This window comes from Podarcis cretensis (assembly GCF_951804945.1).
Source record: "Podarcis cretensis genome assembly, chromosome: 6".
Classification (NCBI taxonomy): domain Eukaryota; kingdom Metazoa; phylum Chordata; class Lepidosauria; order Squamata; family Lacertidae; genus Podarcis; species Podarcis cretensis.
In genome coordinates, this window is record NC_137175.1 from 64013076 (window position 1) to 64040740 (window position 27665).

The window sequence follows — 27665 nt, forward strand, 5'->3', positions numbered from 1 at the left end:
TAACTACATAGCTTGCTGTTTGTTCTTACATTCACTAAAAATACTGAATCCCACTCTAGATGTGGAGACTTCACCTTAGCATTGCTCACAGACTTTAAGCTCTTCTTTGTGGTTAAGAACTTGTTTTTGTATAATTATGAACGCTGGGATTGTCAGAATGGAGGATTTTGCCCCTGGTACCAAATTCTGTGGTGGAATATATGCACAGTCCTCCAATTCTAATGGGTGCAGTCTACTTAGGGATACACACACACACACACACACACACACACACGGATAAAATCCTGTTTGCAAAACTGCTACAAAATACTACATCAACTGAAATTCTGAGATTAGAGAGCCCATTACTTAAACAAAAAAAATCATCCCTAATGCCTATTTACCAATATATAAGCACATTTCCCCCATAAACAACACTAATTGACACTAACCCAAATGAGCACAAAATGCTCTCTGTAGCATGACTTCCTGGATTGTAATGATGATTCAAGCTTGTTTGTTTATTCACTAATGTGCATAATCTGAAAATCCACAGCAGGGTTCCTAATTAATATGGGAGAATTAGCAAGAGTCTGCTTTGTAGCTTCCAATTAAACTTCTGCAGAGGCAGAAGAGGTGTTTTGTGCCCTGATGACAAGTTGCTTCTGTGGCATTGCCATCACCCTACCTGCTTTGTGTTTTTTTAATCTACGACAGTTCACATCGACATAATTGCTTCAGTCTTCATCAGAATATTTCATGTCATATTAATTATGCATTTATTTAATTTTTAATGAATGCAGGACCTGCTACTTTAATTATTTTTCAAGCATCACTGTCCTGGCCTCCCACCATCTTCATTCCCCAATACTGACCAGCACTTTATTGTTGAGCATGCCCAGCCAGTGTTGCAGTGGGGAAAGCAGCAGCAGGAACACAGCAGTATGGGGCAGGGGGCCAGAGGACACTTGGACCAGGGCTCCTTCAGACTTGGTAGCATCATCTGTTCTTTTCAGAATGGTGTAGCCTGAGCAAATGTAGGCTATGATGGAGGTTCCATCAGTGTGCAAAAAGGATGGTAGCTTTTTGCTCTTGTTGGCAAGTGATTGCTCTGAGAGTATCCACAGGAGCAATGTTTTAAAATAATTTCCCAAAGAACATTTTATTCTCTTTATTCAGGATACTAGCAGCCTCAAACCCAGCATTACTCAGAATTCTAAACAAAATAAAAATATTCCTTCCAGTAGCACCTTAAAGACCAACTAAGTTAGTTCTTGGTATGAGCTTTCGTGTGCATGCACACTTCTTCAGATACACACGAAAGCATGCACACGAAACCTCATACCAAGAACTAACTTAGTTGGTCTTTAAGGTGCTACTGGAAGGAATTTTTTTATTTTGTTTTGACTATGGCAGACCAACATGGCTACCTATCTGTAATCAGAATTCTAAGGTGGGGAAAATCAGTGCATTTTTTAATAATCAGTGGTTAAAGTTGGTGCAATTTTTAAGTTTCAGTCCACCACCTTGATTCAAAATGGTGTCCAATTGTATCAAAACATAGATGAAACACTGCTTCTTGACTTTAGGAATCGTTATGCATGATTTCGTTATGATATCTTAAGAGCTGCAGAAATGCAGAGCAAAAAAATGAACAGCTTTCAAAAATGAATAGGAGATTCTGAGATCCCTCTTCATTCTAGCAATTATGGACTTCTTTCTTCTACAGGCGGCGACCATTTTGCACAGGGGTTCCATTCCTGCCCCCTGTGTGTTTCGGCGAAGTGTACATAAGCTTTCCCTGTTCAGCCCCACCCCTGTTTTCGGGCAACTTCCGGATCAGCAACAAGAAGTGTGTGACTGTGCATCAATTTTGGACGCATGTAAAATGGTCGCTATCAGACTACTATAGGAAGTTAAATTTGACTTCTGTGGGGTGGGTTTGATGAGTATGAGAGGGTATATTAACTACAATTTTTCTCTTCATGCGTGTAGGTTAAAGAGGGTTTTAAAATCTCATCCTTGACAGCAAAATAGAAGCTTTGGGAATTAGGCTGCAAAACCTGCCTTTTGAGCAAGTCCAGCTAACGAAGTAAGCTGGCTTCCCCCTTCTTACCTCACTTAACAAAAAAACAAACACAAAAAAACAATTTGTAAAGTAAGTTTAAAATATGATTTACTTACTTGATAGTCTTGCATTGGTTCACAGCAAAGGCAGCAGTAAAAACTATTCAGGCAAAATACTTATATTTTGAGCCTGGAGCTGAAGCAAGCAGTGACATGTCTGCTTTAACTGTTGGTTGAAAAAGAGAGCAAAGAGAGAGAGGGCAACAGGAAGGAGAAGGGTTTGTATCTCTTGTTTCTTCCTGCCATATAAATATGCTTAAAGTGGCTTACAGCAGAAATGCAAATCAATACATCATTACAGTATCAAATATAAGTAAATCAATAAATAACTCAAGTTAAATAAATAACACTTAAAATCATCATAAAACAAACTGTCCTTCAGTTAAAACATATCAATTAATAACAAATATAATGATCATCCTAATGTAACCTCATGACAACTATAATATATCTAACAGCCACTGCATGGCAGTACTAAACCAAACTGTACAAAATTAACAAATTTTCATAGGGGCTAAAAGAACTGTGCTCATAGTTCCTAGAAGCTTGATCATATATTGTAAAATAAATAGCAATTAATACTACTATGCTATAAGGTGCATAAGAACTTAAAGTGGTAAAAAATTTCATAGCATGTTTCACGGCAGTTTGATTGCATAAACTGCTAAAAACAACAACACCTCTTCATCAGTCCTCCCTGGGAGGCACTCTTCTGTCAACAACAAACAGATGGCTTTGATCACCTTTGCTTAGGACTTTCACCACAGTTTCCCATTAAAGACATCAGATAATCCCCAATCCACCTCTCAGATGGAGAATTCTATATTTGTAATTATTCCTCTATATTCCATGGACAAGGCCCTTTAGGATTTTTTCCTGTGAATAGCACTTGAAAGTTGCAATCATATTGTCTTTCAGTGAAGTAGGTCCTTGTAGAATCTCATGCCTTGCTTCACTGACATCATAGCATGCTCAGTCCACAGACCTTGCAACATCTTTTGCCACAGTGGTTTAACAATCAATCTCTCTTCCCAGGGAACCCTGGGAATTATAACTCTCTGAGGGGAATAGGGGTTTCCAAACAACCCTCAGCACCCCTAACAAACAACAGTTCCTAGGAAGCCATGACTATTTAAAGTGGTATGGTACTGCTTTAAATGTATACTGTGGCTGGATTCTGAGAGAATGGATGAGGAAGCTGACAAGCAGTTCCATCACCCAGATTTGTTGTAAGTCTGGAAGCTGGCTGAAGATGGACTGAGGTTGGTGGGGCAGTACCCTGTTTCCCCCAGCCTTTATCAATGCTTACCCACCACTGTTGCTACCAGTGGCCACCAACTCTTGCTCCCACAGGCAGTGCTGCAGCCACAGAACTGTCAGTGATTCACCCACTCACCCTGAATGGGCTTACTTGATGGCACCAGAGCTTTTGCGATGAGTGCCAAGGGCTCACTCAGCTCCAGTCTGTACCAGCCATGTTTTGGGTGATATAACATGGCATACCCTGGCCTCCACCCTCAAAACACTACAATGTAATCCCGTCCAGGATAGGCTGAGTAACTGGCAACTGCAGCACTACTAAGGAGCAGAACTGGGGGTGGTAGTGCCTGATGGAGGCCCAGGTCAGCATGTGTGGTGGCCACCAGTGGCCCTATGCAGAGGGCCTGCTCAAGCCTTGCCAGTTGTGCAAACAGCCCCTCTTCCTCCCTTGCGGAAATGGTTTATAGAAGTAGCATTCTTGGAGGAGTGGAAGGAGATTGGACCTATCAGTTTTATGGTCAAATGCTGCTTTGCCTTACCTCTTTTATTGCTAGCTGGAATACATGTTCATTCTGTCTCATATCAGTATAAATCCTGGGAACTGTAGTCACACGAAGGGACAAAGAATATCGTGTTAAGAATTGTTGCATACTGTACAAAACTAGGGCGAGATAAGGAAATCAATCTGGTTTCAAACCTTTAGTACATACCGTATGTGCATGTAAAACAATTTGTGTGTGGCAAGAAACAACTGTGCAAACGTGTGCTATGTAAAATACTGTACTATGTAAAGCAAATACAGGCTATTCCAGGTTTGGGCAAACAGAGAAACCTCCTCTCTTTCACAAGACCCAGTGGTGTAGCGTGGGGGGTGCAGGGGGGGCCGGCCGCACCGGGCGCAACATCTGGGGGTTAGGGTTAGGGGGCGCAAATCCACGGGTTAGGGGGTGCAAATTACTTGCCTTGCCCCCGGGTGCTGACAACCCACGCTACGCCACTGACAAGACCACCTCCTTGTAGGAAATTGCAGGTGGAAATGGGTAATGTTCAAATAATGACGGTGTGCAAATTTTATGAGAAAAACGCAGGAATGTCATGTGCAGTGAAGTAACAGTTTGGGCAAATATGGCCACAGACAAACACTTCTTATTTGAGAAACTTCTAAACAGCTTGTAAGGACGAGTACTGAAGTCTGACAAAGCGGTGCAGACTACATTGCGATATATAACATCCCGTGTAGGCCCCATTTTATGACTTCCCTTGCCTGAGGCTGGTACGCCCCTTGCTCATTGAAGAAGGGGTAGAAGATCATTTGTGCCCCCACGGATCTCTGAAGCTAATCTTTCAGCCTCCTGCCTGAGATTTAATATTTCTCTCCCCCACCCCTTCCTCCCAGAGCAACGCGAGCTCTCTGCCGTCCCCACGGACCAGGGCGCAACTGGCGTTTGCGTGTTTGGAGAGGGTCTGTCAGCGCCTGGAGCTGCCTGGCTGAGCAGAGCAGCCTCGACAAGTGGTGTCCCGCCCTCTCGCCTCCTTCACACACACACACACCAACTGTGTTACGTTGCCGTTCAGCGCGCTGCTTTGGGCAGCCTGGCAGAGCTCTAAGGCAGCCTTAGGTGCCGCTGTTGCCGCTGCTGCTCACGAAGAGGCGCCGCGGAGGAGAGACCGAGGCTGCGCTGCTGCTGCTGCTGCTGCTGGGCGCTGCTGGGGGAGCATCAGGTGGAGGAGCAACAACGAGCGCTAGTCGGGAGGCGCAGAAAAGAAAGCGCCTTTTCGCCTCTCCGGCGGAAGCAGCAGCGAGGGAGCCTCGTTCCGGGGCGCGCGGGGCGGGCAGGCGGAGAGGGAGCGCGCGCCGCCGCCGCCGCCGCCTCCGCTAGGAAGGATAGCGGCAAAGGTAAGATACTTCGGGGCTGGGGCTGGGGGTGGGAGGCGAGGAGCCAAGGGACGCCGAGGTGGTGCAGCAACGTTTTCGGCCCCTCAGCCCTTACCAAAAAAACCCGTGGGTACTGGCGTGGGTTGTTTACCTAGGCGGTGTGGGGAGGTGTGCAGCACACTCGCTTCCCCGTCAGAGGGGTACCAAAAGATGACCGGGGTGGTGGTGGGGAGACGGGCGGAGGAGGCATTTGGGGTTTTTTAAAATATAAAAATAGTATTCAAATTAGTTTAAACCACCCAAAGGGAGACTCAAATGCCTCCCCGCCTGCCTGCCTACCGACGGTGTTCTGGCTTCTGGAACGTGCAGCACATATGCAAGGCTCTCTGGCTCGCGCTGGCGAGGACAAACTCCTGGCGCCTTTTCGCCGCCAGAGCACCCACAGGAAGAACAGCGCCGGTGAACTTCGGGGTGCCAAGGTGCCTGTCTAGGGGGCGACAGGTTAAGACTAGCCTGCCTCTTCCCTGTGCTGACAGCTGAGGCGAAGCACCCGGCGGTTGGAGGTTGGGGGGCGGGCGGGTGATCCTCTGAACTTGCACCAAACAATCTCTGGAACAAAAACTCTGCCCAAAACGTGCAGTGAGTGTGTGGTATCATAACTGAGGGTTAGCTGTTCAGTGGAAAGCAGGGCAATTTGCACTGTTTTGCTTATAGCTGCGCTGTGATTATTTCCTTGCTTTTCTTTTTGACCTACTTTCTGGGGGGTGGCTGGGTGGGGGGATGGATAAATGGGTTGCAGAACTGTGGGAGATATTTGAACGGTTGTGACAACACTAGTTCATGCCTTCTACTTACGGTTGTATCCCTTAGTCTGCTTTTGATCTTTAATACGAGGCATCAAGGTAAATTGGTTTTACCTTAGCATACTCGTTCACCAGTGATATACATACATGGTGGATGTGTTCAGGTTACACTCGCATCTCTTTGGCCATAATATTTACACATTATACAGTAGATCTAATTAGGACTGCATCATTTCTGAATTTTACTGCTGCATTTATATAAGATTGAGACATGTGAAAAAATGGGTATCCTCACTAATAAGCAAAGTGTGTGTGCGCACGCTTCATCCATTTTTTTTCCCTTTTGAAAAGTAATTTCAGTTATTAATCCTTAAGTTCTCAGCTCTTTCTAACCTGTTGCTATCACATTCATAAGATTTGTAATGGAATGACAGGACACATTTTGTTATTTTTGCCTTCTATCATATATTATGTTTAGAAAAACAAAATGAATCAGTCTACGTTTATCTCTGTTCAGTGTTTTTTCTTGTAATAACAATAATTGTGTGGTCCATTTTCTTTCCTTTATTTTACATCTTTTTATATAAGTTTATGTTTTTCTTTTATGTAGTGTGATGTGGAGGGACTTGTGGGTATAGGAAGACCTTGAGAACTGTCCCTCCATTTTTGATTTACATATTGTTTGGAGGACATATTTGTGTTTTTAGGTGGTTGGTTCATAGTGAGGGTAACAGGTGACATGGAATTGATGGGGCATTGTATGTATTTCCTGAACAAGAAAAATAGAACAATCAATTCAGTTGCTGTGCAGGGACACTCATGGAGGGTCCCATAAAGTAACTTCCTTGAAGATTAAGCATAAGATTTACAGAAAAAGCTAGAGAATGCTGAATTAGAAGGTTGTATTATTTCACGTTCATTGTCAGCAGCTGTATATATTTCAAGGTGTCATTATCTACATGGAAGAAGAAAATCCTTTTACTGGAACTATACTATTTAGAAGCCAATATACCTAATATGTTGGTTGGGTAACAGTGGGTTTTTAAACCATATGCAGTATTAAGAAATCTTTTTTTTTAAAAAAATTATTTTTTATTTTCCAAGATTTTTTAAAAAATAGCAACAATTTCCCATTCATCTTAACACCAAATTTATCTTGTTTGACTTCCTGCCACTCCCACCCCCTGGTTTCCATTTTTTTTTCATTTCTTCCCCTTGCATATTTTCAATACTTTTCCAATTAATTTTCGCTTCTTCATATTTAACTAAAATATCAAATTAGTTCATAAGGGCTACACCAATCCTGCTAATGTTTTGACATATTTACAGTGGTCTTTAACATAGTCTATAATTTTTTCCCAATCTCTCTCGAATTTCTTCGTCTTGGTTTCTGATCTTCACACTAAGTTTTTCATTTCAGCATAGTCCATCATCTTAATTATCCATTCTTCCTTCGTCGGTACACCCTCCTCTTTCTACTTTTGGGCAAATAGCATTCTAGCAGCCATTGTAGCATACAGAAACAGTCTCTTTACATTCTTTGGTATTTCTTCCCCCGTTATTCCAAGCAAAAAGTCTTCTGGTTTTTTATGAAAAGTTTTCTTAAACATCTTTTTTAATTCATTATATATCATTTCCCAGAAGTCTTTTGCCTTTTTACAGGTCCACCACATATGCAAAAACGTACCTTCATTATCTTTACATTTCCAGCATATTTTAGAAGATTTTTAAAACATTTTTGCAATCTTTACTGGGGTCACATATCTAAAGATATCAATACTGTACTTCATATTTAAATAATGATGTTAGTTTTGGTTATACATGCAACTGAAAACAAAAAACAAAAATTCTCTCCCTTCCTCTTTCATTTTGTTACCTGCAAGATTTGTGTTATGCATATTTAGTTTGAAAGGGTAGTTAAGTATGTAGAAGCAGAAAATTACCCATTACATCTTAAGGCCAAATGTATTTGTTATTACAAGAACATTAGTAACAATACTTTGCTATTTACATCCAACTCCTGCAAACACACTCAAAAGTGGCGTCCAACAAAGGAAAGATAAACACAACCATCAGATAAAGTTAAAAATATTACAAATTAAAAGTTATTGCAGGCCAAAACTAATATTTACTTGATCAACTTTGTGTATCTGCATTACAGACCAGATACTGGGGACCAAGGTAATAATTTGAAGAATGAAAAGGAGAGAAAGAGTTCTTAGGGAGATCATGTTTTAGAAACAAAACAAAACACCATATACACTTGCCAATGTTGTTCTTTAAATTAAGGCTATAGAATGTTGGGATGCTCTGACTTAAGGAGTTATGTCTTGCTTCTAGTGTGACCAGTGGGGTGTCATGACTGGATGATTTCCCAATTGGAAATATTTCTAAGTCTGAAAGGTAGTATCTATCTACGTTTAAAATGCTTTTCTATGAGTTATTCAAGTTCCTTTGTTGTGATGGGTGACCTGCCATTTCTGAAATGGGTGCAAAATTATGTAGTCTTTCTAACACATTGCGTGTGGCAGTGACATCTGCCTTCTACAACATACAACGTTCTCTTGAATTTCTTGCCAGTCATTCTGCTTTTGAAAGCAACAATTTCTTCAAGATGAGCACAGGTATTTCAATGACTGGATTCACAGTGATATGACCCGGGGTTGATGGCAGACATTTGGAGACCTGTGGAATGAAAGAAGGCTTTCTGTTAGCTTTTTCAAGGTATTGTGAAGTGGCTGGCAAGGGGTTTACTTAGGAGATAGTAGATTAAAAGTATGCCACCCAAGTCTTAGGGTGCTCCTTCTTAGTATCTTCTTCATCTTTACAGTAGATGGATTGTTTGGCTAGACAGATGCTTTGTGGCTTTTATGGATAATGGCATATTCAGAATACCTTCTTTTTAATATTTGTGAGCACTTGATTTATTCTTGGATGGCAGGAATCCCAGTTTCAGCAGATATGAATATCAGTGTATAGCTATCTTGTTTTGTTTGGTGAGGAGAACCCTGATGAAAGACATGTGTGCATTTTTCAGTACAGTGGTACCTTGGTTTACAACCATAGTCCGTTCCGGAGGTCTCGTTGTAAACCAAAACAGGTTGTAACCCAAGGCACGCTTTTGCCAATGGGGCAAAACCAAAATTGGTTGTAATCCAAAAAAAGGAACACTTCCGGGTTTGACGTGGTTGTAATCCAAAACGGTTGTAATCCAAAGCGGTTGCAAACCAAGGTACCACTGTAGTGCTATTGCATAAAAAATTGATTCCTGGATAAACAGAACTGATACAGTTCCTGAATTGTCACAGACTTTCCATGCCACTGGTCCATACTGCAAATATATACTTAGTGTATCATCTTCGTTGGCAAGTTCCTTAAAGATGGCTTGTTCCAGTTTGCCCATGGATAATATGGCGTTAAAAAGGAGCCAAGTGGGTAGCATAGGTGGACCTTGTATGTCTAGGTGCTGTTTATCATTGAAAGTGAAGTTGTTGCTAAAGTGGTGCACCCTTTAGGACGTTAATTAGAAGGTCTTCTGTTTAGAAAATCTTAAATGATTTTAATTCATCTCCATTTCATCAACCACTTTATAAAGATTTTATTGCTAGCTTCACTCTGCTTGGAAGCTATTCAGCATAGTTGTTTTTATGATAATCTACACAGCTAAGGGACGTGGGTGGCGCTGTGGGTAAAACCTCAGCGCCTAGGACTTGCCGATCGCATGGTCGACGGTTCGAATCCCCGCTGTGGGGTGCGCTCCCGTAGTTCGGTCCCAGCGCCTGCCAACCTAGCAGTTCGAAAGCACCCCCGGGTGCAAGTAGATAAATAGGGACCGCTTACCAACAGGAAGGTAAACGCCGTTCCGTGTGCTGCGCTGGCTCGCCAGATGCAGCTTGTCACGCTGGCCATGTGACCCGGAAGTGTCTGCGGACAGCGCTGGCTCCCGGCCTCTAGAGTGAGATGAGCGCACAACCCTAGAGTCTGTCAAGACTGGCTCGTACCGGCAGGGGTACCTTGACCTTTTACACAGCTAATAAAGTATACAAATATTATTTGTACACTTATGCATATTTTCTTAAAATTTTAGCCAGATAATCTCAGGGTGAGCTCAGATACGTGTTTTTCATCCCTTGATTATTTGTATAATGTTAAACAGCTGTTTCAGGTAAAAGAACATGTGCTGAAGTTTCATATTTGCTGTTACCTCAAACACAATATAGTACTCTTTTAATGAGACCATTCACATATTCACCTAACACAGAATGAGTGATGATGAGTGATATATATTAGTCCTCAGATTTTTAAGCATGGTGAGGAAAAAAAGCTATGATGGCTGTAGGTTGTCCTGTTCAAGAATATGTTGGGTAAAATAAAACTTGTGCATAAAAATGGTAGCAGTGTGGCACACTGCTGCAAGAATTGGTTATCTGGATGAAAATATTGTGGAAAAGTTGTTTTCACTTGAAGATGATCTGAATTCTCAGGGTATATTGATTAGTACATTTTGTTATTGTATATTTTGTTCTTAAGGATTATCCACTATACTGCAATCTAAAAGCCCTTTACTTTTATTACTAGGGCTTTGAAGCCAATTCTTATAAGGTTTTGGTGGTGGGTTTTTTTACAAAGGGGAAAAATTAATTCTGTTTTCCTCCTGATTTCTCCTTAGAAACTCCTTAGAAACTTGCGACTGAAAATCAAGCTGTTTATTGATGTCAGGGGTACAAATTTTTGCAGGCAAATGGAGGCAAACATGGCACTAAAATGAAACAGGGTGCATTTATGCCCTTTTAAATTCCAGCCTAAGATTACAACCCACTTTTACTTACTTGTCAATTACAGCCCAGTTAATGTAATGTTTATGAATGTGTATGCTTAGGGTTCAGGTAAAAGGCTGCATGGAAGGCTGCAATTAGCTGCAGTATATAATGCAGTCAGAACACCTAATTCTAAATGTCTTTACCTGAAAGAAATCTTCAGTGGAACATAGTATTATGTGTGTGTCCTCAAGGCTTCAACTTAGGAATTAATTCAGTCATTTGTATACCTTTTTACATTTATTACACAGTCTTCTACCCAACTATCCCTCAGAATGCATATGTGGGAAGCACTCATTGATAGCATCCTCAAGTCACTATCTCCCTGCATGTGAAAAAGTTGTTGCTGGCATCCATGTGTCTCGAGAGACAATGGAATGTGCCTCTGGGGGTGAAGTCAAACCACCGCATTGGCAGCACTGAAATTACCTCCCCAGGGTGCAAACCTGGGAAGTGTGTATGGAGGTCCTGGGCTGCCCAGATGACCAGACCTCCCTCTCGGCCTTGCAGATATGGTCCAAAGGAAAGCAGAACAATACTTTGGTACCAGCTGGGTTGCATGAGTTGCTGAAAGGAGGCGTACAAGGTGTTATCCAACTGTCTTAGGGACTCCACTCTGGATTTGTGTAGGGTTTACTCCTTAGCCTTTTCTTTTCCTGTAGTTATCCCGCAAGGCAGAAGAGGTTTAGGATCAGAATTTTCCCCCTCCTAGATGGATTATCTTTCTAGGTTGATGAGCCCCATCTGCCCCTCACTTCCCTCTATAGCACCTGCAGAAACCACCTTTTTGACCATTACACCCACTATTGCTCTCATCCCTTCATCAGAGCCTGTCTTCGCATGCAGGGCGAAGTCCCTAACAAACCAAGGGGTTGAGACCCAGCCAGCTATCCTCACCTGGTCAGTTGAAGCCGTTTCCCAGAATGTGACCACAGTCACATGCTGACAGCTTCTAGGAGCCACAGGTGAGAGCTGAGTGCAGGGTGGGCAAACTACACCAGAAGGAGCATGGCGTGTCCCCCACCAGAGGTACTACCCCTCACTTAACATCTGAGCAAAAAGACTCTGAGTTATGAAATCTTATGTATATTTAGGAAAAGAGCTGTTAGTACCTGGCAATAGTCATGATGTGTAGGAGGGAGTGATATCATCCCACCATAGGCTGATTGTCACCATATTTAGAACATCTGCATAAGGCTGCTGCTTCCCCCCTGCCACTTCCTTTTTTTGCAGTTAGACTGTCAGCACTGTTGCCCATTGTCTATCTAATATTTGAAAAGTGTGCTTTGATTTTCATTCCAGCTTTTGCCGTTAGTACCCTAACACTTATACATCCTGTAACGTTTTAGCATTATAAATGTAGTTCTGAAGTGGAATCAGTTCAGATGGGGTACAAGGCCAGCCCCAGGCATTCGGGTGCTTCAGGCACATTTCCATGTTCATAAGCTGATCAGACTGGTAGCTGAATCTCACTTCTACAGTAGCAGTGGAACAATGTTGAAGCTAGGGTTGAACACTAGCCATGAAACAACACTTGAGGACAGGAGGCTAGTTTATTGGTCAAAAGGCAGGTTGTGCAGCATACACAGCTGTCTTCCAATCGCTCCCTGCCACTCTCTGCCCCCTGCATCTGCTACCTGAGATTAGTGGCAAAGCTGCATGCTCCACTACCGGGGTCGGAGAACAGGCAGGGGCGTGGTACACCACCCGCTAGGGGGTCGCGCACCACCCGCAAGGGCGTGGCGCGTGTTCTGGGGGCGTGATGTGCCAACTGTGGGGGCATGGCAACCGGGGTGTGTGTGGTGGCTGTCTGGGGGGGCCACCACGATGGCACCCTACCAGAATAGTGGTGCCAGGGGCAGTCCGCTCCCTCCGCACCCCCGTTCCTCTGCCAGTGCCTGAGATGGCTGCTTCACTCTGCCTAATGATAGGGACAGCCCTGGGTATTGTTGAACAGTTTGTTCGTTCCAAGTTCCACCACTACTGTGTCCCTGTACATGTCTGTAGTACAGCTTAAAGCTGCAGTGTTGGGCTGCTATAGATCAGTTCATATATTGTGTGCTATAATTGATGTTCAGTTCTGCGTTGATGGACCTCCCAAATGCTTTCTAGCTTCTGTTTTGCATTTAAAGCTTGAAATGAAATTGTTTCTTATTTGCACAAACAAAATTAATGAGGCACTTTTCTCTGATGCCATCAGATCTGTGTGTTTTCAGGAGACTGTGTGTCTCTTTGAAGACAAGACAATTTGACATGAGGTAAGCCATGCTACTTTTCTGGCTAGAATACTGCAAACATCTGAATTAATTGGATATATCTCACAATTTGGATCCTATAGGTTGATGTAAGAAAATGAGCAAAAAATCACTTTTCATGCAGTATGGACATGGACTTTTAGAGGCATAGATCATTTTCCAGAAGCAGTTGAGTTAACTTGATTCATATTGGAATGGATATTTTGATTTTGAAACTGGTCCTTTGCAGATAACGAACCAGGGGTAGCCAACATGCCTGTTTTTGGACTTCAACTTGTATCAGCTGCAGCCAATGGTAAAGGATAAAAGGAGTTGTAGTCCAGCAACATCTGAAGGACATCATGTTGACTATCTCTTTAATTAACAATACCGTCCATAGAAAGACTAAGAATTGTTAGAAAACACAGAAGAGAGATGGATTCACATATTTGTTTGCCTGTGCTGAAAATTATTATATGGTGATAAATACAGGCAAATATGGCACCAAATGGGACTGGATTTATAGTCTATCCAGATCTTTCACTGCTGTTAAGCAAATCTCTGAATCTGCTGCAGTAGCTGGAGTGACTTCCTTTCATAAGCAAGTTACAAAAACTACACAAAACAATGAAAGTAAGTTTCAAATAATGCACACTGGGGCAAAATAATAATTAAAAAATCCTAACATTACAAATTCACTGATGGGACCTGAACTGAAGGTGACTTACCTGGAAAGAGATCTTGGGTCAGTGGTGGAAAACTCAATGAAAGTGTTGACCCAGCATACAACAGCTATGAAAAACTCAAATTCCATACTGGGAATCATTAAGAAAGGCACAGAAAGGAAAAACTCACAATATTGTACTTGTCAATGCCTTTATCTGTGGTGCAGTTGCACGTGGGATATTGCACACCATTCTGGCCTTCTTATCTCAAAAAGGATATTGTTGAGATCAAGAAGATGCAGAAAAGAACAGCCAACGTGATCATTGGGCTGTAGCAACTCCCTTATGAGGAAACATCCCAACTTTGGGGACTTTATAGTTCGATGTCATGCCCCTGCTGGATGAATCCTCTTTGCAGAGTGACCTGAAGCTCCTAAAGACAAACATCATGGAGAAGCTGCCCATATCAAGGGACTTCAGAGATCTGGCAGGATCTGGCGCTCTCAGGGAACATGGCAGCCAAATCTTCTCCTCAAGGTACAGCCCCATCACAGTATCGGAGGTGGAAGCTGAGTGGACATGTGAGTCCTAGGGAGTGCAGGTTCCTGAAGGTGAAAGCTCAGTCAACCACTGGATGTTGGAGTGCTCACTTAAGGAACAAGGACTCCTCAGAAGAAAATGAGATACTCATGAGTAAGGCAGTCCTCGTGAGCTGACCAAATCCTCAGGTGACTCCGATGTCCTGCAGCTGTGCTCTGGGTGGGACTCTGAAGGCTCAGGCTTAAGAGCCTTATGTTTCAAGCACAGAATGTGAGAATTACATGTGTGCAGCCCTGACAAGTCATTGGACTCCCTGTGTTTGGGCCCCCATTTCTTGTGCTGTCTCTGCGCTTTTGACTACCTTTGAATTTGGTTCTGGTACTGTTGACACTCAGCTGCTTTTCCTGTGCAGCAGGGCATTTATGAAAAAGTGAGTAACAGGGTCATGATAGATGTGCACAGAATTATTCATGGCAAAGTGAACTTTGACAGGAGGAGGTATTTGTCTAGACTAGAAATTGTTCAATGAAGCTGAATGCTAGAAGATTCAGGGCACACTTCTCCACACAGTACATACTTAAACTGTGGACTTTAAAGGGGATTGGATGATTTCATGAAGGATAAAACTATCGATTTTGTCACGATGGCTATGTATTGCCACCAGAATAAGAGGCCACATGCATTTAAATACCAGAAGAAAAGCAGCAGAGGACTATTGCTGTTCCTTGCCTATGGGCTTCTCGTTGGCATCTAGTTGGAAACTTCAGGAAATGGGAAGTTGGGATTAGATAGGCTTTTGGTCTAATTCAGCAGGTCTCTTTTATGTTTCTTGTAAAAAACCCTATAAACAACGAGGCAACGTCCTATTTTTATACCACCATCCTTGAAAATGCATTCACATAGAAACAAGGCTGAGGAAAAGTTGGGTAAGTCAGTTGCTTTCAGTGTTTTCGCATGGCCCTTTACTATCTAAATGTTCACTGTGGAACACACACAAGCACGGAGGAAGATGGTGTATTACTGCATATACAGTTAATGTATCCCATGACAGCAGAAAAGAAAATTATCTCCCCCTCATGTCAATTGAAAAGTAGAGCAAGAAGGTGAAGATACATTTCTTGGTGTCTTAATAAGTGATTACATAGTAGTCCCTTTTCTCCAGACATGAAATACATGCCTGTTTGAGGTTTGACCTGTAGCAGGTTTGGGTCCCCCTCTGGGGGGAAAATCTGCACATAAATTGTCTTCAGCCTTAATGAGCAGTAGAACCATGCTCTTTTTTTGTATTGTAGTCTCATTTAGTAATGAGAAAAGTTGTGTGGAAACAGATCCTTTATTATATCTGCTGACTTGGTAATATACTTTGTAAGGTTAAAGTTTAAGTATTCAAAGGAGAGGTCTCAAAAAGAACATCACAACATTTCCAAGTTTGTTTCCAAGCTGATTTAAAACAAATAAAAGTGATTAAATGAACTGTTAGGACTATATGGAGAAGGGAGAGGGAAAGGATCTGGTATAATAATGTACAGGAATTTGAAAAGAACTGTTATCTTTTAAGATAGCAAAATGTTTCTTTTTTTTTTTTAAAAAAAAGAAGAAACTACTAAAATCAGCTACTGAGAAAAATGCTGGAAGAAATAAAAAGTGAAATTGCAAAATAGCATGTTTGTCTTTGATATGTGTGCATCTATAAGCAGTGTCCCACAAGAATGGGTTGGGTGGTGAAATGAATGGATTTAAAACAGGCCACAATATTGTTGAATAAACTACCAGAAGAGCCCTTATAGCCTATGTCCCTGAGGCTTGCCATGACTGCCCTGCCATTTGACCCCAGAGGCCATCTTACTTCTGAGCTGTTCCAGATTAAGCTGTTTTGCTTTTTGGTCAAGGAAGGGGGACCAGCTCGCCCACCTGTCACAGTACTTGTGCACCTGCCAGAGACGGGGCTTCTTTTGCTTGGCTTCCACCCCCCATCTCCAAACCAGAGCTCAAAACACAGCAAGAACCCCAACATAGATCCCACAACAACTCAATATAAACAATGAAAGAGGACATGATATCAAATGATATTTGAGGAAAATGTCTCACCCCTAGTCAGAAAGATGGATTTGAAAGAAAGAAGGAAAGGTGAATTTCATCACACCAGTAAAGTGGTTGTACCTACGTAACTTCTTCTTGTTGTTTGGACACCCATCACCACTAAGAAACTGCATTGGCAATTTCAGTATTTGATTTAAGTGAAGCTCTCTTCTTGGCCGTAGGATATCTTGCCCATATCCCTGGCGTACTTCCCATTGCCATGATCCTTGCCATGATCTCAAGACAAAGTCAAAGCTTCAGTATCTCAGTCATGCCCAATCACTTTTGAGAGGCAGTAAACCAGTTGAGACTGAACCCAAGTCATTATTTCCCAAATTAATCACCAGTTACATAAGCAGGGGCTGAGGACTTCAACACGCCCATCAACTCAGGGGACAAAGAAGCCATAGCATCTCTCAGGTTTTAAATCATTTGATATGAGTCATTCTGCTAAGGTTCCAAGATGTCAATGTGCAGCAGTATGCCTCGCTATCCAGTACAAGAAGCAGCTATACTCAATGACCCACATCTTTTTGGGGGAAGAAAGCTGCGAAAAAAGAGAGAAAGAAAAACCGAGGCTTAGCAGCCAAAGCTACCTGCATTCCTAGCTTCCCAAGCCTCAGTCCAATATAGGACGAATATGTCCTCTAATGCCATCGCTACTAAATCCTATTGATGAGGCCATCATGACTGCCCTTACGCAAAAAGAACAGAAAACATTACCACCACCAGCAGCCTAGGAACAACCAAATAGCAATCACTATAATTGCATAGAAAAGTCATAGAAAAAGTTAACTCTTCCGCACTTCTTTTACCACTGAACATCTGAACTTGCTAGTTTTCCTTAAGATGGTAAATAGCAGCTGGGAGTGGTGATTTTTTTTTTTAAAAAAAGAATGTGACAATAAGGGGAAGGATTATAAATTTGTCTCCCAGTGCCATGGTGCCAATCCAGGCTGAACTTTTCAGAAGGCTATTTGCTAAAACTGAAAGAGACAATCTATTGTTGCATTTAATTTGGCCCCGTACTGATGCGGGGGGGGGGTGTCTTTCCAGTTGAAATATAGTTAATCGTTAGGCAGTTGATTAGTTTGGTCTGAATGCATTATGGATGTGCTTTATTGCTGTTGCGTCAGCATGGAAATCTCACATCTGAAAATGCATGGCATGTTACAAAAGAAACTGGAAGCAGCAGCATCCGTTCTCAACTGGATAACAATTTGCAAAGCACTTGTCAAGAATATGACAGACTGTACTGATAAAGAGCTATACGTGATGGCCATGTTTCTAAGGGTCCCTATAAATAGCAAAGAGCTGTGGGATATGAAAAGTATAAGTGGCGAAGCTATCCATTTCTGAACAAAATGTTTTAAGAGGCAATCTAACAAAGCAACTATGTAAAATGACACATAAACCAAGCACAGGGTGCACTGTAACAAAGACAGGTGAAGTAATTTTGCCAATTGAGGCAGAAAATTCCACAAGTCTCTCCCTGCTTCAATCCTTGGCAATAAAAATACAGCATTAAATTAAATACTATAACAGCTGACTGCTCTTTCTTGATACTCAAAATCAGCTGCATTACTCTGCCTTATTTATTTTTAAAGCATTTCTAAACTGCCTATATTTTTTTTTAAAAAAATCTCTTTTAAGTGGTATGCACTATGTACCATATAAAACAAAACAAAAATGCAATTTGAAACAATATTAGACATCTATAAAAAACAAGTAAAACAGAGATTTGGGGGATTCAGGGACATAGATTGGGGTCCAATCTTACAGCTCAGGGATAACTTGGACAAAAACATCAGCTTTTAGAAGATGATTGCTGCTTCACATGGCAGAGGGAGGGACAATGGACAAATGCCTGGTTTGGAGTCATTGGCCTATGATATTCTGTAGGATGTGATGCCATGATCGAAATGATCTTACCGGCCTATAGAGAGGCTGGCGTTCTTTTAGTTCTGATAGTAGGGCCAGTCTTCTAAGATAATCCAAATCAGTAAGGTGTTTCTATAACGCTTACTGTTAGATAATCCTTTAATCCTTGGGATGTCAGCATGGCAAAAAGGCACAATTTGGGACACACACACCTCAGCGAAGCCTCTGAGCATTCCCCCCCCCATTCGTTGTATTGTTAGGTGAGATGCAGTGAGGATGGTTAGCTAACCCCCCCCCCCAATACTACAGAATTGAATGAAGAAGCTGGAAGAACAATGCTTTCTCTCACAACTTTATGTACTTTTCAAGGCTCAGATGAGCTGTTGAACAGAAAGCAGTTGAAGGAAAGGGGAGCGATCTTGTGGGATGGGGAAGGGGAAAACGGGAAGAGAGAAAGTGAGGAGCTTCAGAGTCAGACGAGAGTCAGTGAAAGGCCATCAAGGTACAGGTCACATCTGTCTCCAGTGACAGAAATAATGGCTCTTGTGCTTTTTCAGCACTGCCATTGTGCAAAAACATGGATATAAGGTACAGATCCTTAGGGATCTTGGTTGTTGTTGTTGTTGTTGTTGTTGTTGTTGTTGTTGTTAAAGAGATCCCTGCAAAACCACCATCAAATCATAGGCCACCTGGATATGCTCTGTGATTTGTTGGTGGTTTCACTGACGTCCTATGTAAAAAAAACCCATGAAGATCCGTAAGGATCCATGCCTAGAAAAATGTGATTTTTTTACTGCACACTCTACCAATGTGAATATTAATTTGATAGCTCTTTTTTTTAAAGACTCTGTAAAATTGTGCAAATTAAAGAGAATCAGTTTAAATCCTACTGGATCCATCTTTGAGGCAGTGTCTATATGTGTACACTCAGATGGTTTCTGCCTGAGGGAGAAGTGACGGGGGGTTTCCACAACACCCCCTCAAAATTCCAAATGTGCTGATTGACCCAAATAGGTTGGTGACCCCTGCAGTTCATCCTATAGCTATACGAACAGAATTATTTGTGTTTTTTTTAATCATGTGAACTGCCTTGGGGACCACTCCTATTCAGTTTGCATAACCGGAATATTTAAATTGTACTCTGCACAGTCTATGCTGGATTTGTTATTGAAAGCATCACTCAAAGTCTCTCTACATTTTCTCTCTCTTGTGGCTGTGAATGGCTCAATGGAAATGTCTTATGGCAGTTCTATATTTAAGAAAGTCTTTTAGATCATAGATGTATGCTCACTTCTTTATAGACAACAGCATTTTTTTGTAAAATAAAAAGAAGGCAACAACCAATTCAACAGAGTAAAAACAATGCTTTATGGCTCAGTGAATACTTAAGTAATATTCTTCCTGTTTATGTCTATGGGAAAACAAATGTGCAACTATGTAAATGCCTGATTTTTAAAGTACACCCCCCCAAAAAAAAAGATTTTTAGATGCAGTGTAAGGATTTTATCCCCTTTATAGCAGGGATGGGGAACCCATGTCTTTATGGTGTTGGACCTTCCATAGCCTGAGATAGCACAGTCAATGGTCAGGGATGATGAGAGTTGTAGTCAGGAGGGGTTTCCCACCCCTGCTTTATCTTCTCCTTGAGTTATAACTGATGCATGGAGCACAATACTATACCGGTCGAAAACTTTGTATTGCAGTGCACATGCTGAGAAGCGGAGACATCCTGCCAGGACTGAGAATCTGCCTCTTTATCTATGGCCTTGCTAATACTTCATGGACGGCATGGCTGTTTCCCCGTCATCTGTCTTGCCATGTTACCTTTTCATTTCCATAGCTATTGAGCTGCTGAGTGAGCATAGTGTCACAGCACTGTTAGCTCTGGCATTGCATGCTCTGGAACAGGGGCACTGTATGGTTAGGCTGAGTTGTCAAACAGTAGGAATATATTATCTAAGTTCATGGTAATTTATGTGAGTATCAGCTTGCAGCCATTAGAACTCTAAATGTGTTTGAAAGACTGTGAGACTGTATTCCAAGAAAACAATATGTGAGTTTGAAATTGAATGACTGACTAAAGACACCCCACAGACAAATAATGTGTTATGTTGATAGAAACCTGGATGTTTCAACTTTAAACCAACCTGGTTTACTAACCTATTGGTTCCAAGGTATTAAAAACTTTGTTGGGTCAATCCCGCCTCCTTGGAGCTTCTGAATATTTGCCTGCCATCAGGGAGGCTAGGGCTAGTTCTTGAAGTAATTCTCAATGCCCTGAAATAATTGTTGTAGCAACCCCATCCCTACCTTCCCTGGACCTACTTAAAAAAGGCCTGTGTGCCCTGACAGAAGGCAGAAGTGAGGCTGTGTCTGGCCAGGAACCTACCGCCATCCATTCCTGGTGGTTAAAATGCCATGTTCAAGTAGATGTTATCACCAGATCAACATGAAGCTGAAAAGTAGAAGCAGGGTCCTGTACACATCTGTCCCCGACGCTTGTCAACATTTTTATGAAAGCAGATAAGCTGATGTTTGCTTCATTAAATATATTAATATCATGCTAATAATCAGGCTACATTGGACCAGGAGAAAAGTCTTCATAGATACAGATTCCAATTTTGTGAGAAGTGTTATCCATATGAAAAGAGAATAAATACACAAGTTTAAATGGGGAAATAATCAGAACCAAGAGAAACTTAATTCGTATAAGACGGAAGTACTGTAGGCTGATGGTCCATCTGCATTGGGATGAGATGTGCAGCCCATTTCTGAATGGGGCTACCCTTCAATTGAAAGGTCAGGCTTATAGTGTATGGGTGCCTTTTCATTTGTTGCTACTTTTTGGAAGATCAGCAGATGGTAGTGACTACCTTTTAACATTCTGTGCCCTTCCTGGAGAAGTCACACGTGTCATGCTCTAGTCATCTCAGTTGCTAGAGCATGAGACTCTTAATCTCAGGGTTGTGGGTTCTACCCCACGTTGGACAAATGCAGGGGGTTGGACTAGATGACCCTTGTGGTCCCTTCCAACTCTACAAGTCTATGAGTTTATGATTCTACCTCCAGGCTCAACTACTGTAACACACTGTATGTGAGGCTGCCCATGAATATCTGGGCACTGGTACCATGCTACTGACATAATTAATTGGGGCATATCAGTACAATCGTATTCCATTTACCATACTTTTTGCTCTATAAGACTCACTTTTTCCCTCCTAAAAAGTAAGGGGAAATGTGTGTGCGTCTTATGGAGCGAATGCAGGATGCACAGCTATCCCAGGAGCCAGAACAGCAAGAGGGATTGCTGCTTTCACTGCACAGTGATCCCTCTTGCTGTTCTGGCTTCTGAGATTCAGAATATTTTTTTTCTTGTTTTCCTCCTCCAAAAACTAGGTGCGTCTTGTGGTCTGGTGCATCTTATAGAGCGAAAAATACGGTACTTGGGTCACCTGTTTGTCTCTAGTAATAACTGAAGGTGCTGGTTTTAATCTTAATATTGGAGGCCTTGTTCCAGGTGAGCAGCAGGGCATTTTCAGTTATGGTACCAACTTTGTGGAATACCCTCCTCAGAAAGGCCTATACCTACAGTATATGGTCACTAGACTGTTTCAGACATTGGGCCAAATTCCAACTGTTTCAAAAAGTCTCTGAGTTAAATTTAAAACTGTTTGATTGTTGTTGTTTCAGTTCTGTTGGGTTGTTTGCTTGGATTATTATATATTGTTATATTTATGCTGTTTTTTAATTGCTGCTGTAGCTCTTGCTTTTCCTGTTTTTCCTCTATATATTGTTTCCCTGTTGATTTATGTCTTTCATTGTTCCAGTGATTCTATAGCGTTAGCCATTTTGGGTTGCCTTTTGACAAGATAAGGCAGGATATAATTTTTTGAAAAAAATAGTAAAGTGGCCAGGCTATTCAGAAGGACAGGGAGATTTTAATGAAGCACAAATTGATCACACGTCTTCAACGACTTGCTGTTGTATTAGGATAATTGTAACCTAACAAAAACATTTAATCCGGTACTTTGAAAACAATAATACAGATGTGCTTGTTTCTTTTGCAATAGGTTGCGGTTTTTAATATAATTCTTAAAATTATTGAAAATGCAAGACATGTTGGAGGATGCTTGGTCTAAAGAATAAAGTGTTAAGGCAATGTGATTATGGGAGTTGAATAAGGAGGTAGAATACATGATATTTGCTACTGATGTTGAGATAAGAGGTGATGTGAAAGAGATACAGTGGTGCCCCGCAAGACGAATGCCTCGCAAGACGAAAAACCCGCTAGACGAAAGGGTTTTCCGTTTTGGAGGTGCTTCGCAAGATGAATTTCCCTATGGGCTTGCTTCGCAAGACGAGAATGTCTTGTGAGTTTTCCCAAGTTTTTCCCCCTCCTCCCCTTTTTCTAAGCCGCTTAGCCGCTAAGCCGCTAAAAGCCGCTAAGCCGCTAATAGCGCTAATCCGCTAAGCCGCTAATGGGCTTGCTTCGCAAGACGAAAAAACCGCTAGACGAAGAGACTCGCGGAACGGATTCTTTTCGTCTTGCGAGGCACCACTGTACAAGCAAGGATAAAATTCCTAACTTTTCAGGAACAAATTCTCTGGCAAACTGCAGAATTGGCTTCATTAGATATTTTGAAATGGAAATGGTTAAGAAACCATCTGAAATTATTTGGTCTAGCAGATTCTACCTCCTTTCTAGTACATTTAGTTTTTTTCTGTCCATTTTTTATTAAGTGCAGTTTATTAAGTCCAAATCCAGACAAACCTGCATAAGCTTAAGTATGATTTCGGGAAATGAGTCAGGCTTGAAAACCACAATTTTACATTGTGTTGTTTCCTTAAACCAGGGATGAGAAACTTCCTTACCTTGACAGTTTTGTTGATCTCTAATTATCATCAGCGGTAGCCATCATGGCCAGTGATCATGGAAGTTGTAGTCCAACACTATCTGGAGGGTCACAAGGCTTTCTCATCCCTGCTTTATACCAGAGTTGACCACAGTTAATTTAAAATGGAAGGAAAAGTCTCTGGTTTTCTCCTAGTGGCTGTGCCAAGGAGATGCTAAATGTTCAAAGGCACAAACTAAAGACCTATCTCTACTCATCTGCACCCGGTATAAATATAGACCAGCTTGTTTTACATTCACTTTGGAATGCAAAACAGTTACTTTAAAATTCTTATGAAAGTGACGAGGCTGATTGCATAAGGCACAGCATGGTTAAGGTTTTCATGAGCTATCTAGCCTTGCTCACAAAATTGTGCCTTAATCCTCCCTGCCTATGTTCCTCAACTGTGCTTTCCAGAGCAGGGAATGGTGATGGTTATGCGATATTATCACAGAGAATGTGGAGAATGTTCATGATGAAAAATCTTACAATAGTTTATGACGGTGCATCATTTATGAGCCACTTTTCACATTTGAACCTTTATCAGTAGAGACTAGTATGCTAACATGTTACTCCTGGTAGAAAACAGACAGATTTATTGTAGTCACACACAGCAAAAATCCGCCTACAGGAATATGTGCATGAGTGTGCAACATGCGTTAAAGGCCACATAGAGATTTCATTGAACATCTATTACTCATGCAAAATGAAATTCTTTTTTGAATGTGACTAATCTGTATTGCGGATGACAAGCAAAATTGAGGGAGATGCTAAATGTCCAAAAATGAAAAGAGTGCTTTATTTTATTGCTGGTGAGAAAACATGGCTTTGGGGCATAAAGAGAAATTACTCACTTAAAAACAAAACCCAACACCTCACTGAGTGGCCCATTTGCACAACACTCCAGTTGCACACTTTTCTCTAATACATACAGTAGGTCCACAATTTATGTGGGGGTTACGTTCTGGGGATCATAAAAAGGTAAAACCAGAATTGTGTACAATCAAAACCCATTGGGTTCAATGGCGGATGGGATTCCCAAAGCCATTTCCCCTGGAACCCTGTCCCCTTTTTAATATTTTTGTCGCATGTGCAAAATCTAAATGTACGCAAATTGCAGGCTTACTGTACTAATAATCCAGACTTCCCTAACCTTCTGCCCTCCAGGTGTTTTGAATTACCATCATCCCCCAGGAAGTACAGCTGGTCCAATACATTTGGTGAGCACCAGGTTGGGTTGGGCTGTTATAATGTATTGGTTTACAAATCATGGTTATCTCATTTTCTCAATGGTAATTTAGATATAATTTAAAATGCTGTAAGCATATCATGGGCTCCTGCTGTGCAGAATATATATCTATTACACTTTTAACATGTTCTTCCTCCAAAGAGTGGTTATATATGCTCCCTAGTCAGTTGATCATCATCCATGCAGTTTTAAGGACCAGAGATGCTTCGTCTCATCCCTAGAAAAGTGTTGACTGCCCTCAGACCATTTCTTGGAAACAACCTTTAAGCAATTTGACATTTTCCCAGGGTAAAAATTGATAATGTGTTTCATGAACTCACACTGTATATACGAAGAGCAGAAGTAGTCAATAGCATTTAAAAGAGTGTATCACTTTGAAGGTCAATATGCAGAACACTTAATTTGTGTGTTTCAGGTTTGTGTCTCTAAGTAAGCAGAACTGCTACTTTTCTTGGAATGCTTCTGGCAGGAATACCTGGGCCAGCTTCTTCTGATGTGTGATTCCTTAATGAGTCCTACTGTGACTTATGGATTATTTAGCTGACACTGTTGCCTCACTGTAGGGTGCTGTGCATCTAAAGGTTTTTAATTCACCATAACAGAAATAATACGTAGTTTTCAAGAAGCTAACCTTTAAAATCCAACAGCTTAAAGAAAATTGTTGTTCTGTTTGAGAAACAAAAGGTATTGAGTTGCTATGTTTGTGTTGCAGCTATAATATAAGTGTACTTTTCTTGTTTAAAGGTATAACTGTGTTCTGCAATATTTTTAAACAATTGCCTTGAAAGACTTCCAGAGGATATACAACCAAGGAATATCCCCAGTTCACACCAGTATCTCCAAACATTTAAACATTTAAAATTAAAAAGCGGCTTCTATATCTCAAAGCATTTTTTGTTTTGTTTTGTCCCTAAGGACAGCTTAGTATGGCTGTCATTCAGCTCTGATTAAATTCTAAGTATTTTCCATACCATCTGGTCCATTGCTGTGATGTGACTAATGCATCTGATTTAACACAGGCTCTTAACAAAAGCAGTTTAGGAATATCCTAAACTGCCTCCATTATATCCTCATTGTGCTGTCCGGCAGAGTTTTTCGAGGGAGTGTGGATCCTTTTATAGTTTGGCCCCAAGACTTATAAAGCCTTAACAGCTCAGGACCTCAAGGACTGTATTTGCCCATATGAACCAACCCAGACCTTGCAATCATCACCTGAGGCCTTTCTTTGTGTGCCTCCTGTGGGAGAGGTCCAGGGTGTGGTGAACAGGCCTTTTCTGTGGTGGCTCCCCGTTTGTGGAACGCTCTCCCCAGGAAGACTCACCTGGTGCCTTTATTTCATATCTTTAGGAGTCAGGCAAAACCATTTCTCTAAAACCAAGCCTTGGGCCATTTAAACATTCTAGGGCCTTTTAAATGTGTTTTGTTTTATCATGTATTATGTATTCTCATTTTGTATTTTTATGTTGTGAACTGCCCTATAATCTTTGGACAAAGGGCATTATGCAAATTTAATAAACAGTAAAAATAATAAATATCCCTTGGCTCATTTTAATGAGGATGAGCAATAGGGAAAGTCATAGTCATTTAGGTGCAAGAGGGGGGAGGCATAAGAGGAAGCACATTTATACTCACCTCTGGTTTCACTTTTTCTAGCTTTACATTTTCACTGTGCTTTAGAGCATGGGATATAAATGCAGGTTTTTTGATGATACAATACCAACCGATGTGATTTATTGTCTGAAAGGATTTTAATAAGAGTCTTTCATGATGTTACATTGAAAGTTCCTAGAATCCCAGTAGGAGTAGCTTACCTGGTCCGAATTGTATAGCACATGTGACAGTCTTTATCCTGCCCTGCTATTCACATAACTTCATGGGGGGAGATCAGAGAATTCTTTATTTCTCCTCCCACTCCCAGAGCTTAAGAAGCAAATAGATTGGCAATGCAAGTTTGTCATATTTAATGCTGGTCCCTTTCTGAAGTATTTTGTGTGTTGGCTTGTGCACGATAGTTTCTGGATAACGTTTCTTTGCATCTGAAATATTAATTGAAGATTCTGTACTGAGCTGCAAGAGCTAGCTTTCTTGAGCAGCGTTTCATTCCTTGCAATTTGAAAAACAAGATGTATACCAATTGGTAGCAGGGGTAGAATAAAATCTGAGGAGTGTATCCCCCCCCCCACCAAATAAGGAAACACCTTAAAACAGGATTGGGGAATTCATGACGCTCTTGATCAGAGTTTCCCAAACTTGGGTCTCCAGCTGGTATTGCATCATCCCTAACCACTGGTCCTGCTAGCTAGGGATGATGGGAGTTGTAATCCAAGTTGTTTCCCAAGTTTGGGAAACCCTGCTCTAGATATGTTGAACTCCAACTCTATCCTGTCCCAGCCATCATAGCTGGTAGCCTGGGATGATGGGAATTGCAGTACAGCAACATCTGGAGGACCAGATGTCCCCCCATCACTGTTCTAGAGACCTCTAACATCCAGAGAACCCATACTCTCATAGTAATTTGAGCATGGCAAGCATACAGTTGGGGCACAGGTGTTCTTATAACATTAAACTGCTTCTCAGGTCCTGCCTGCTACAAATGTAATTGCTGCTTCAAGTATTTACATAACAACTAAATATTTATAAAGTTTTTAATGGGATTATTATTTTTTGCATGTATGTTACTATATGCAGCTCCTCTCCTGTTGAAGTCAGCATCAAAAACTCCTGTTGCTCTTTCTAGATGTTCAATAATAAGATCATGAGGCTCTGAACAACAATTGCATGAATCTAGCTTTTGGGGAGGGACGCAGGTGGCGCTGTGGGTTAAAGCCTCAGCGCCTAGGGCTTGCCGATCAAAAGGTCGGCGGTTCGTATCCCTGCGGCGGGGTGCGCTCCCGCTGCTCGGTCCCAGCGCCTGCCAACCTAGCAGTTCGAAAGCACCTCCGGGTGCAAGTAGATAAATAGGGACCGCTTACCAGCGGGAAGGTAAACGGCGTTTCCGTGTGCGGCTCTGGCTCTGGCTCTGGCCAGAGCAGCGATGTCACGCTGGCCACGTGACCTGGAAGTGTCTCCGGACAGCGCTGGCCCTCGGCCTCTTAAGTGAGATGGGCGCACAACCCCACAGTCTGTCAAGACTGGCCCGTACGGGCAGGGGTACCTTTACCTTTACCTTTAGCTTTTGGGGAGATGGTTTACTATTCAGTTGTTGCCAGACCATGCAGCAATTAAAGAGTTGGGGATTTTTTGCAGGCTGTCAAGATGGTTTA

General features: G+C 41.7%; 2 protein-coding genes across 4 annotated transcripts in view; one reads left to right on the top strand and one right to left on the bottom strand.

The window, feature by feature from the left end:
* Nucleotides 1-4962, bottom strand: part of LOC307219107 (uncharacterized protein) — a 63021-nt gene extending 58059 nt beyond the window's left edge. For all 3 annotated transcript variants that reach the window (XR_013840294.1, XM_079982048.1, XM_079982047.1), the window contains exons 1-3: nucleotides 4795-4962; nucleotides 3906-3967; nucleotides 2164-2272 (exon numbers count right to left, since the gene is read on the bottom strand). The gene's annotated coding sequence lies outside the window, so the exon portion shown is untranslated. The remainder of the gene's footprint in view (nucleotides 1-2163; nucleotides 2273-3905; nucleotides 3968-4794) is intronic.
* Nucleotides 4963-5134: 172 nt separating this feature from the next.
* Nucleotides 5135-27665, top strand: part of PDE4B (phosphodiesterase 4B) — a 246582-nt gene continuing 224051 nt past the window's right edge. The window contains exon 1 of the mRNA XM_079982021.1: nucleotides 5135-5263. The gene's annotated coding sequence lies outside the window, so the exon portion shown is untranslated. The remainder of the gene's footprint in view (nucleotides 5264-27665) is intronic.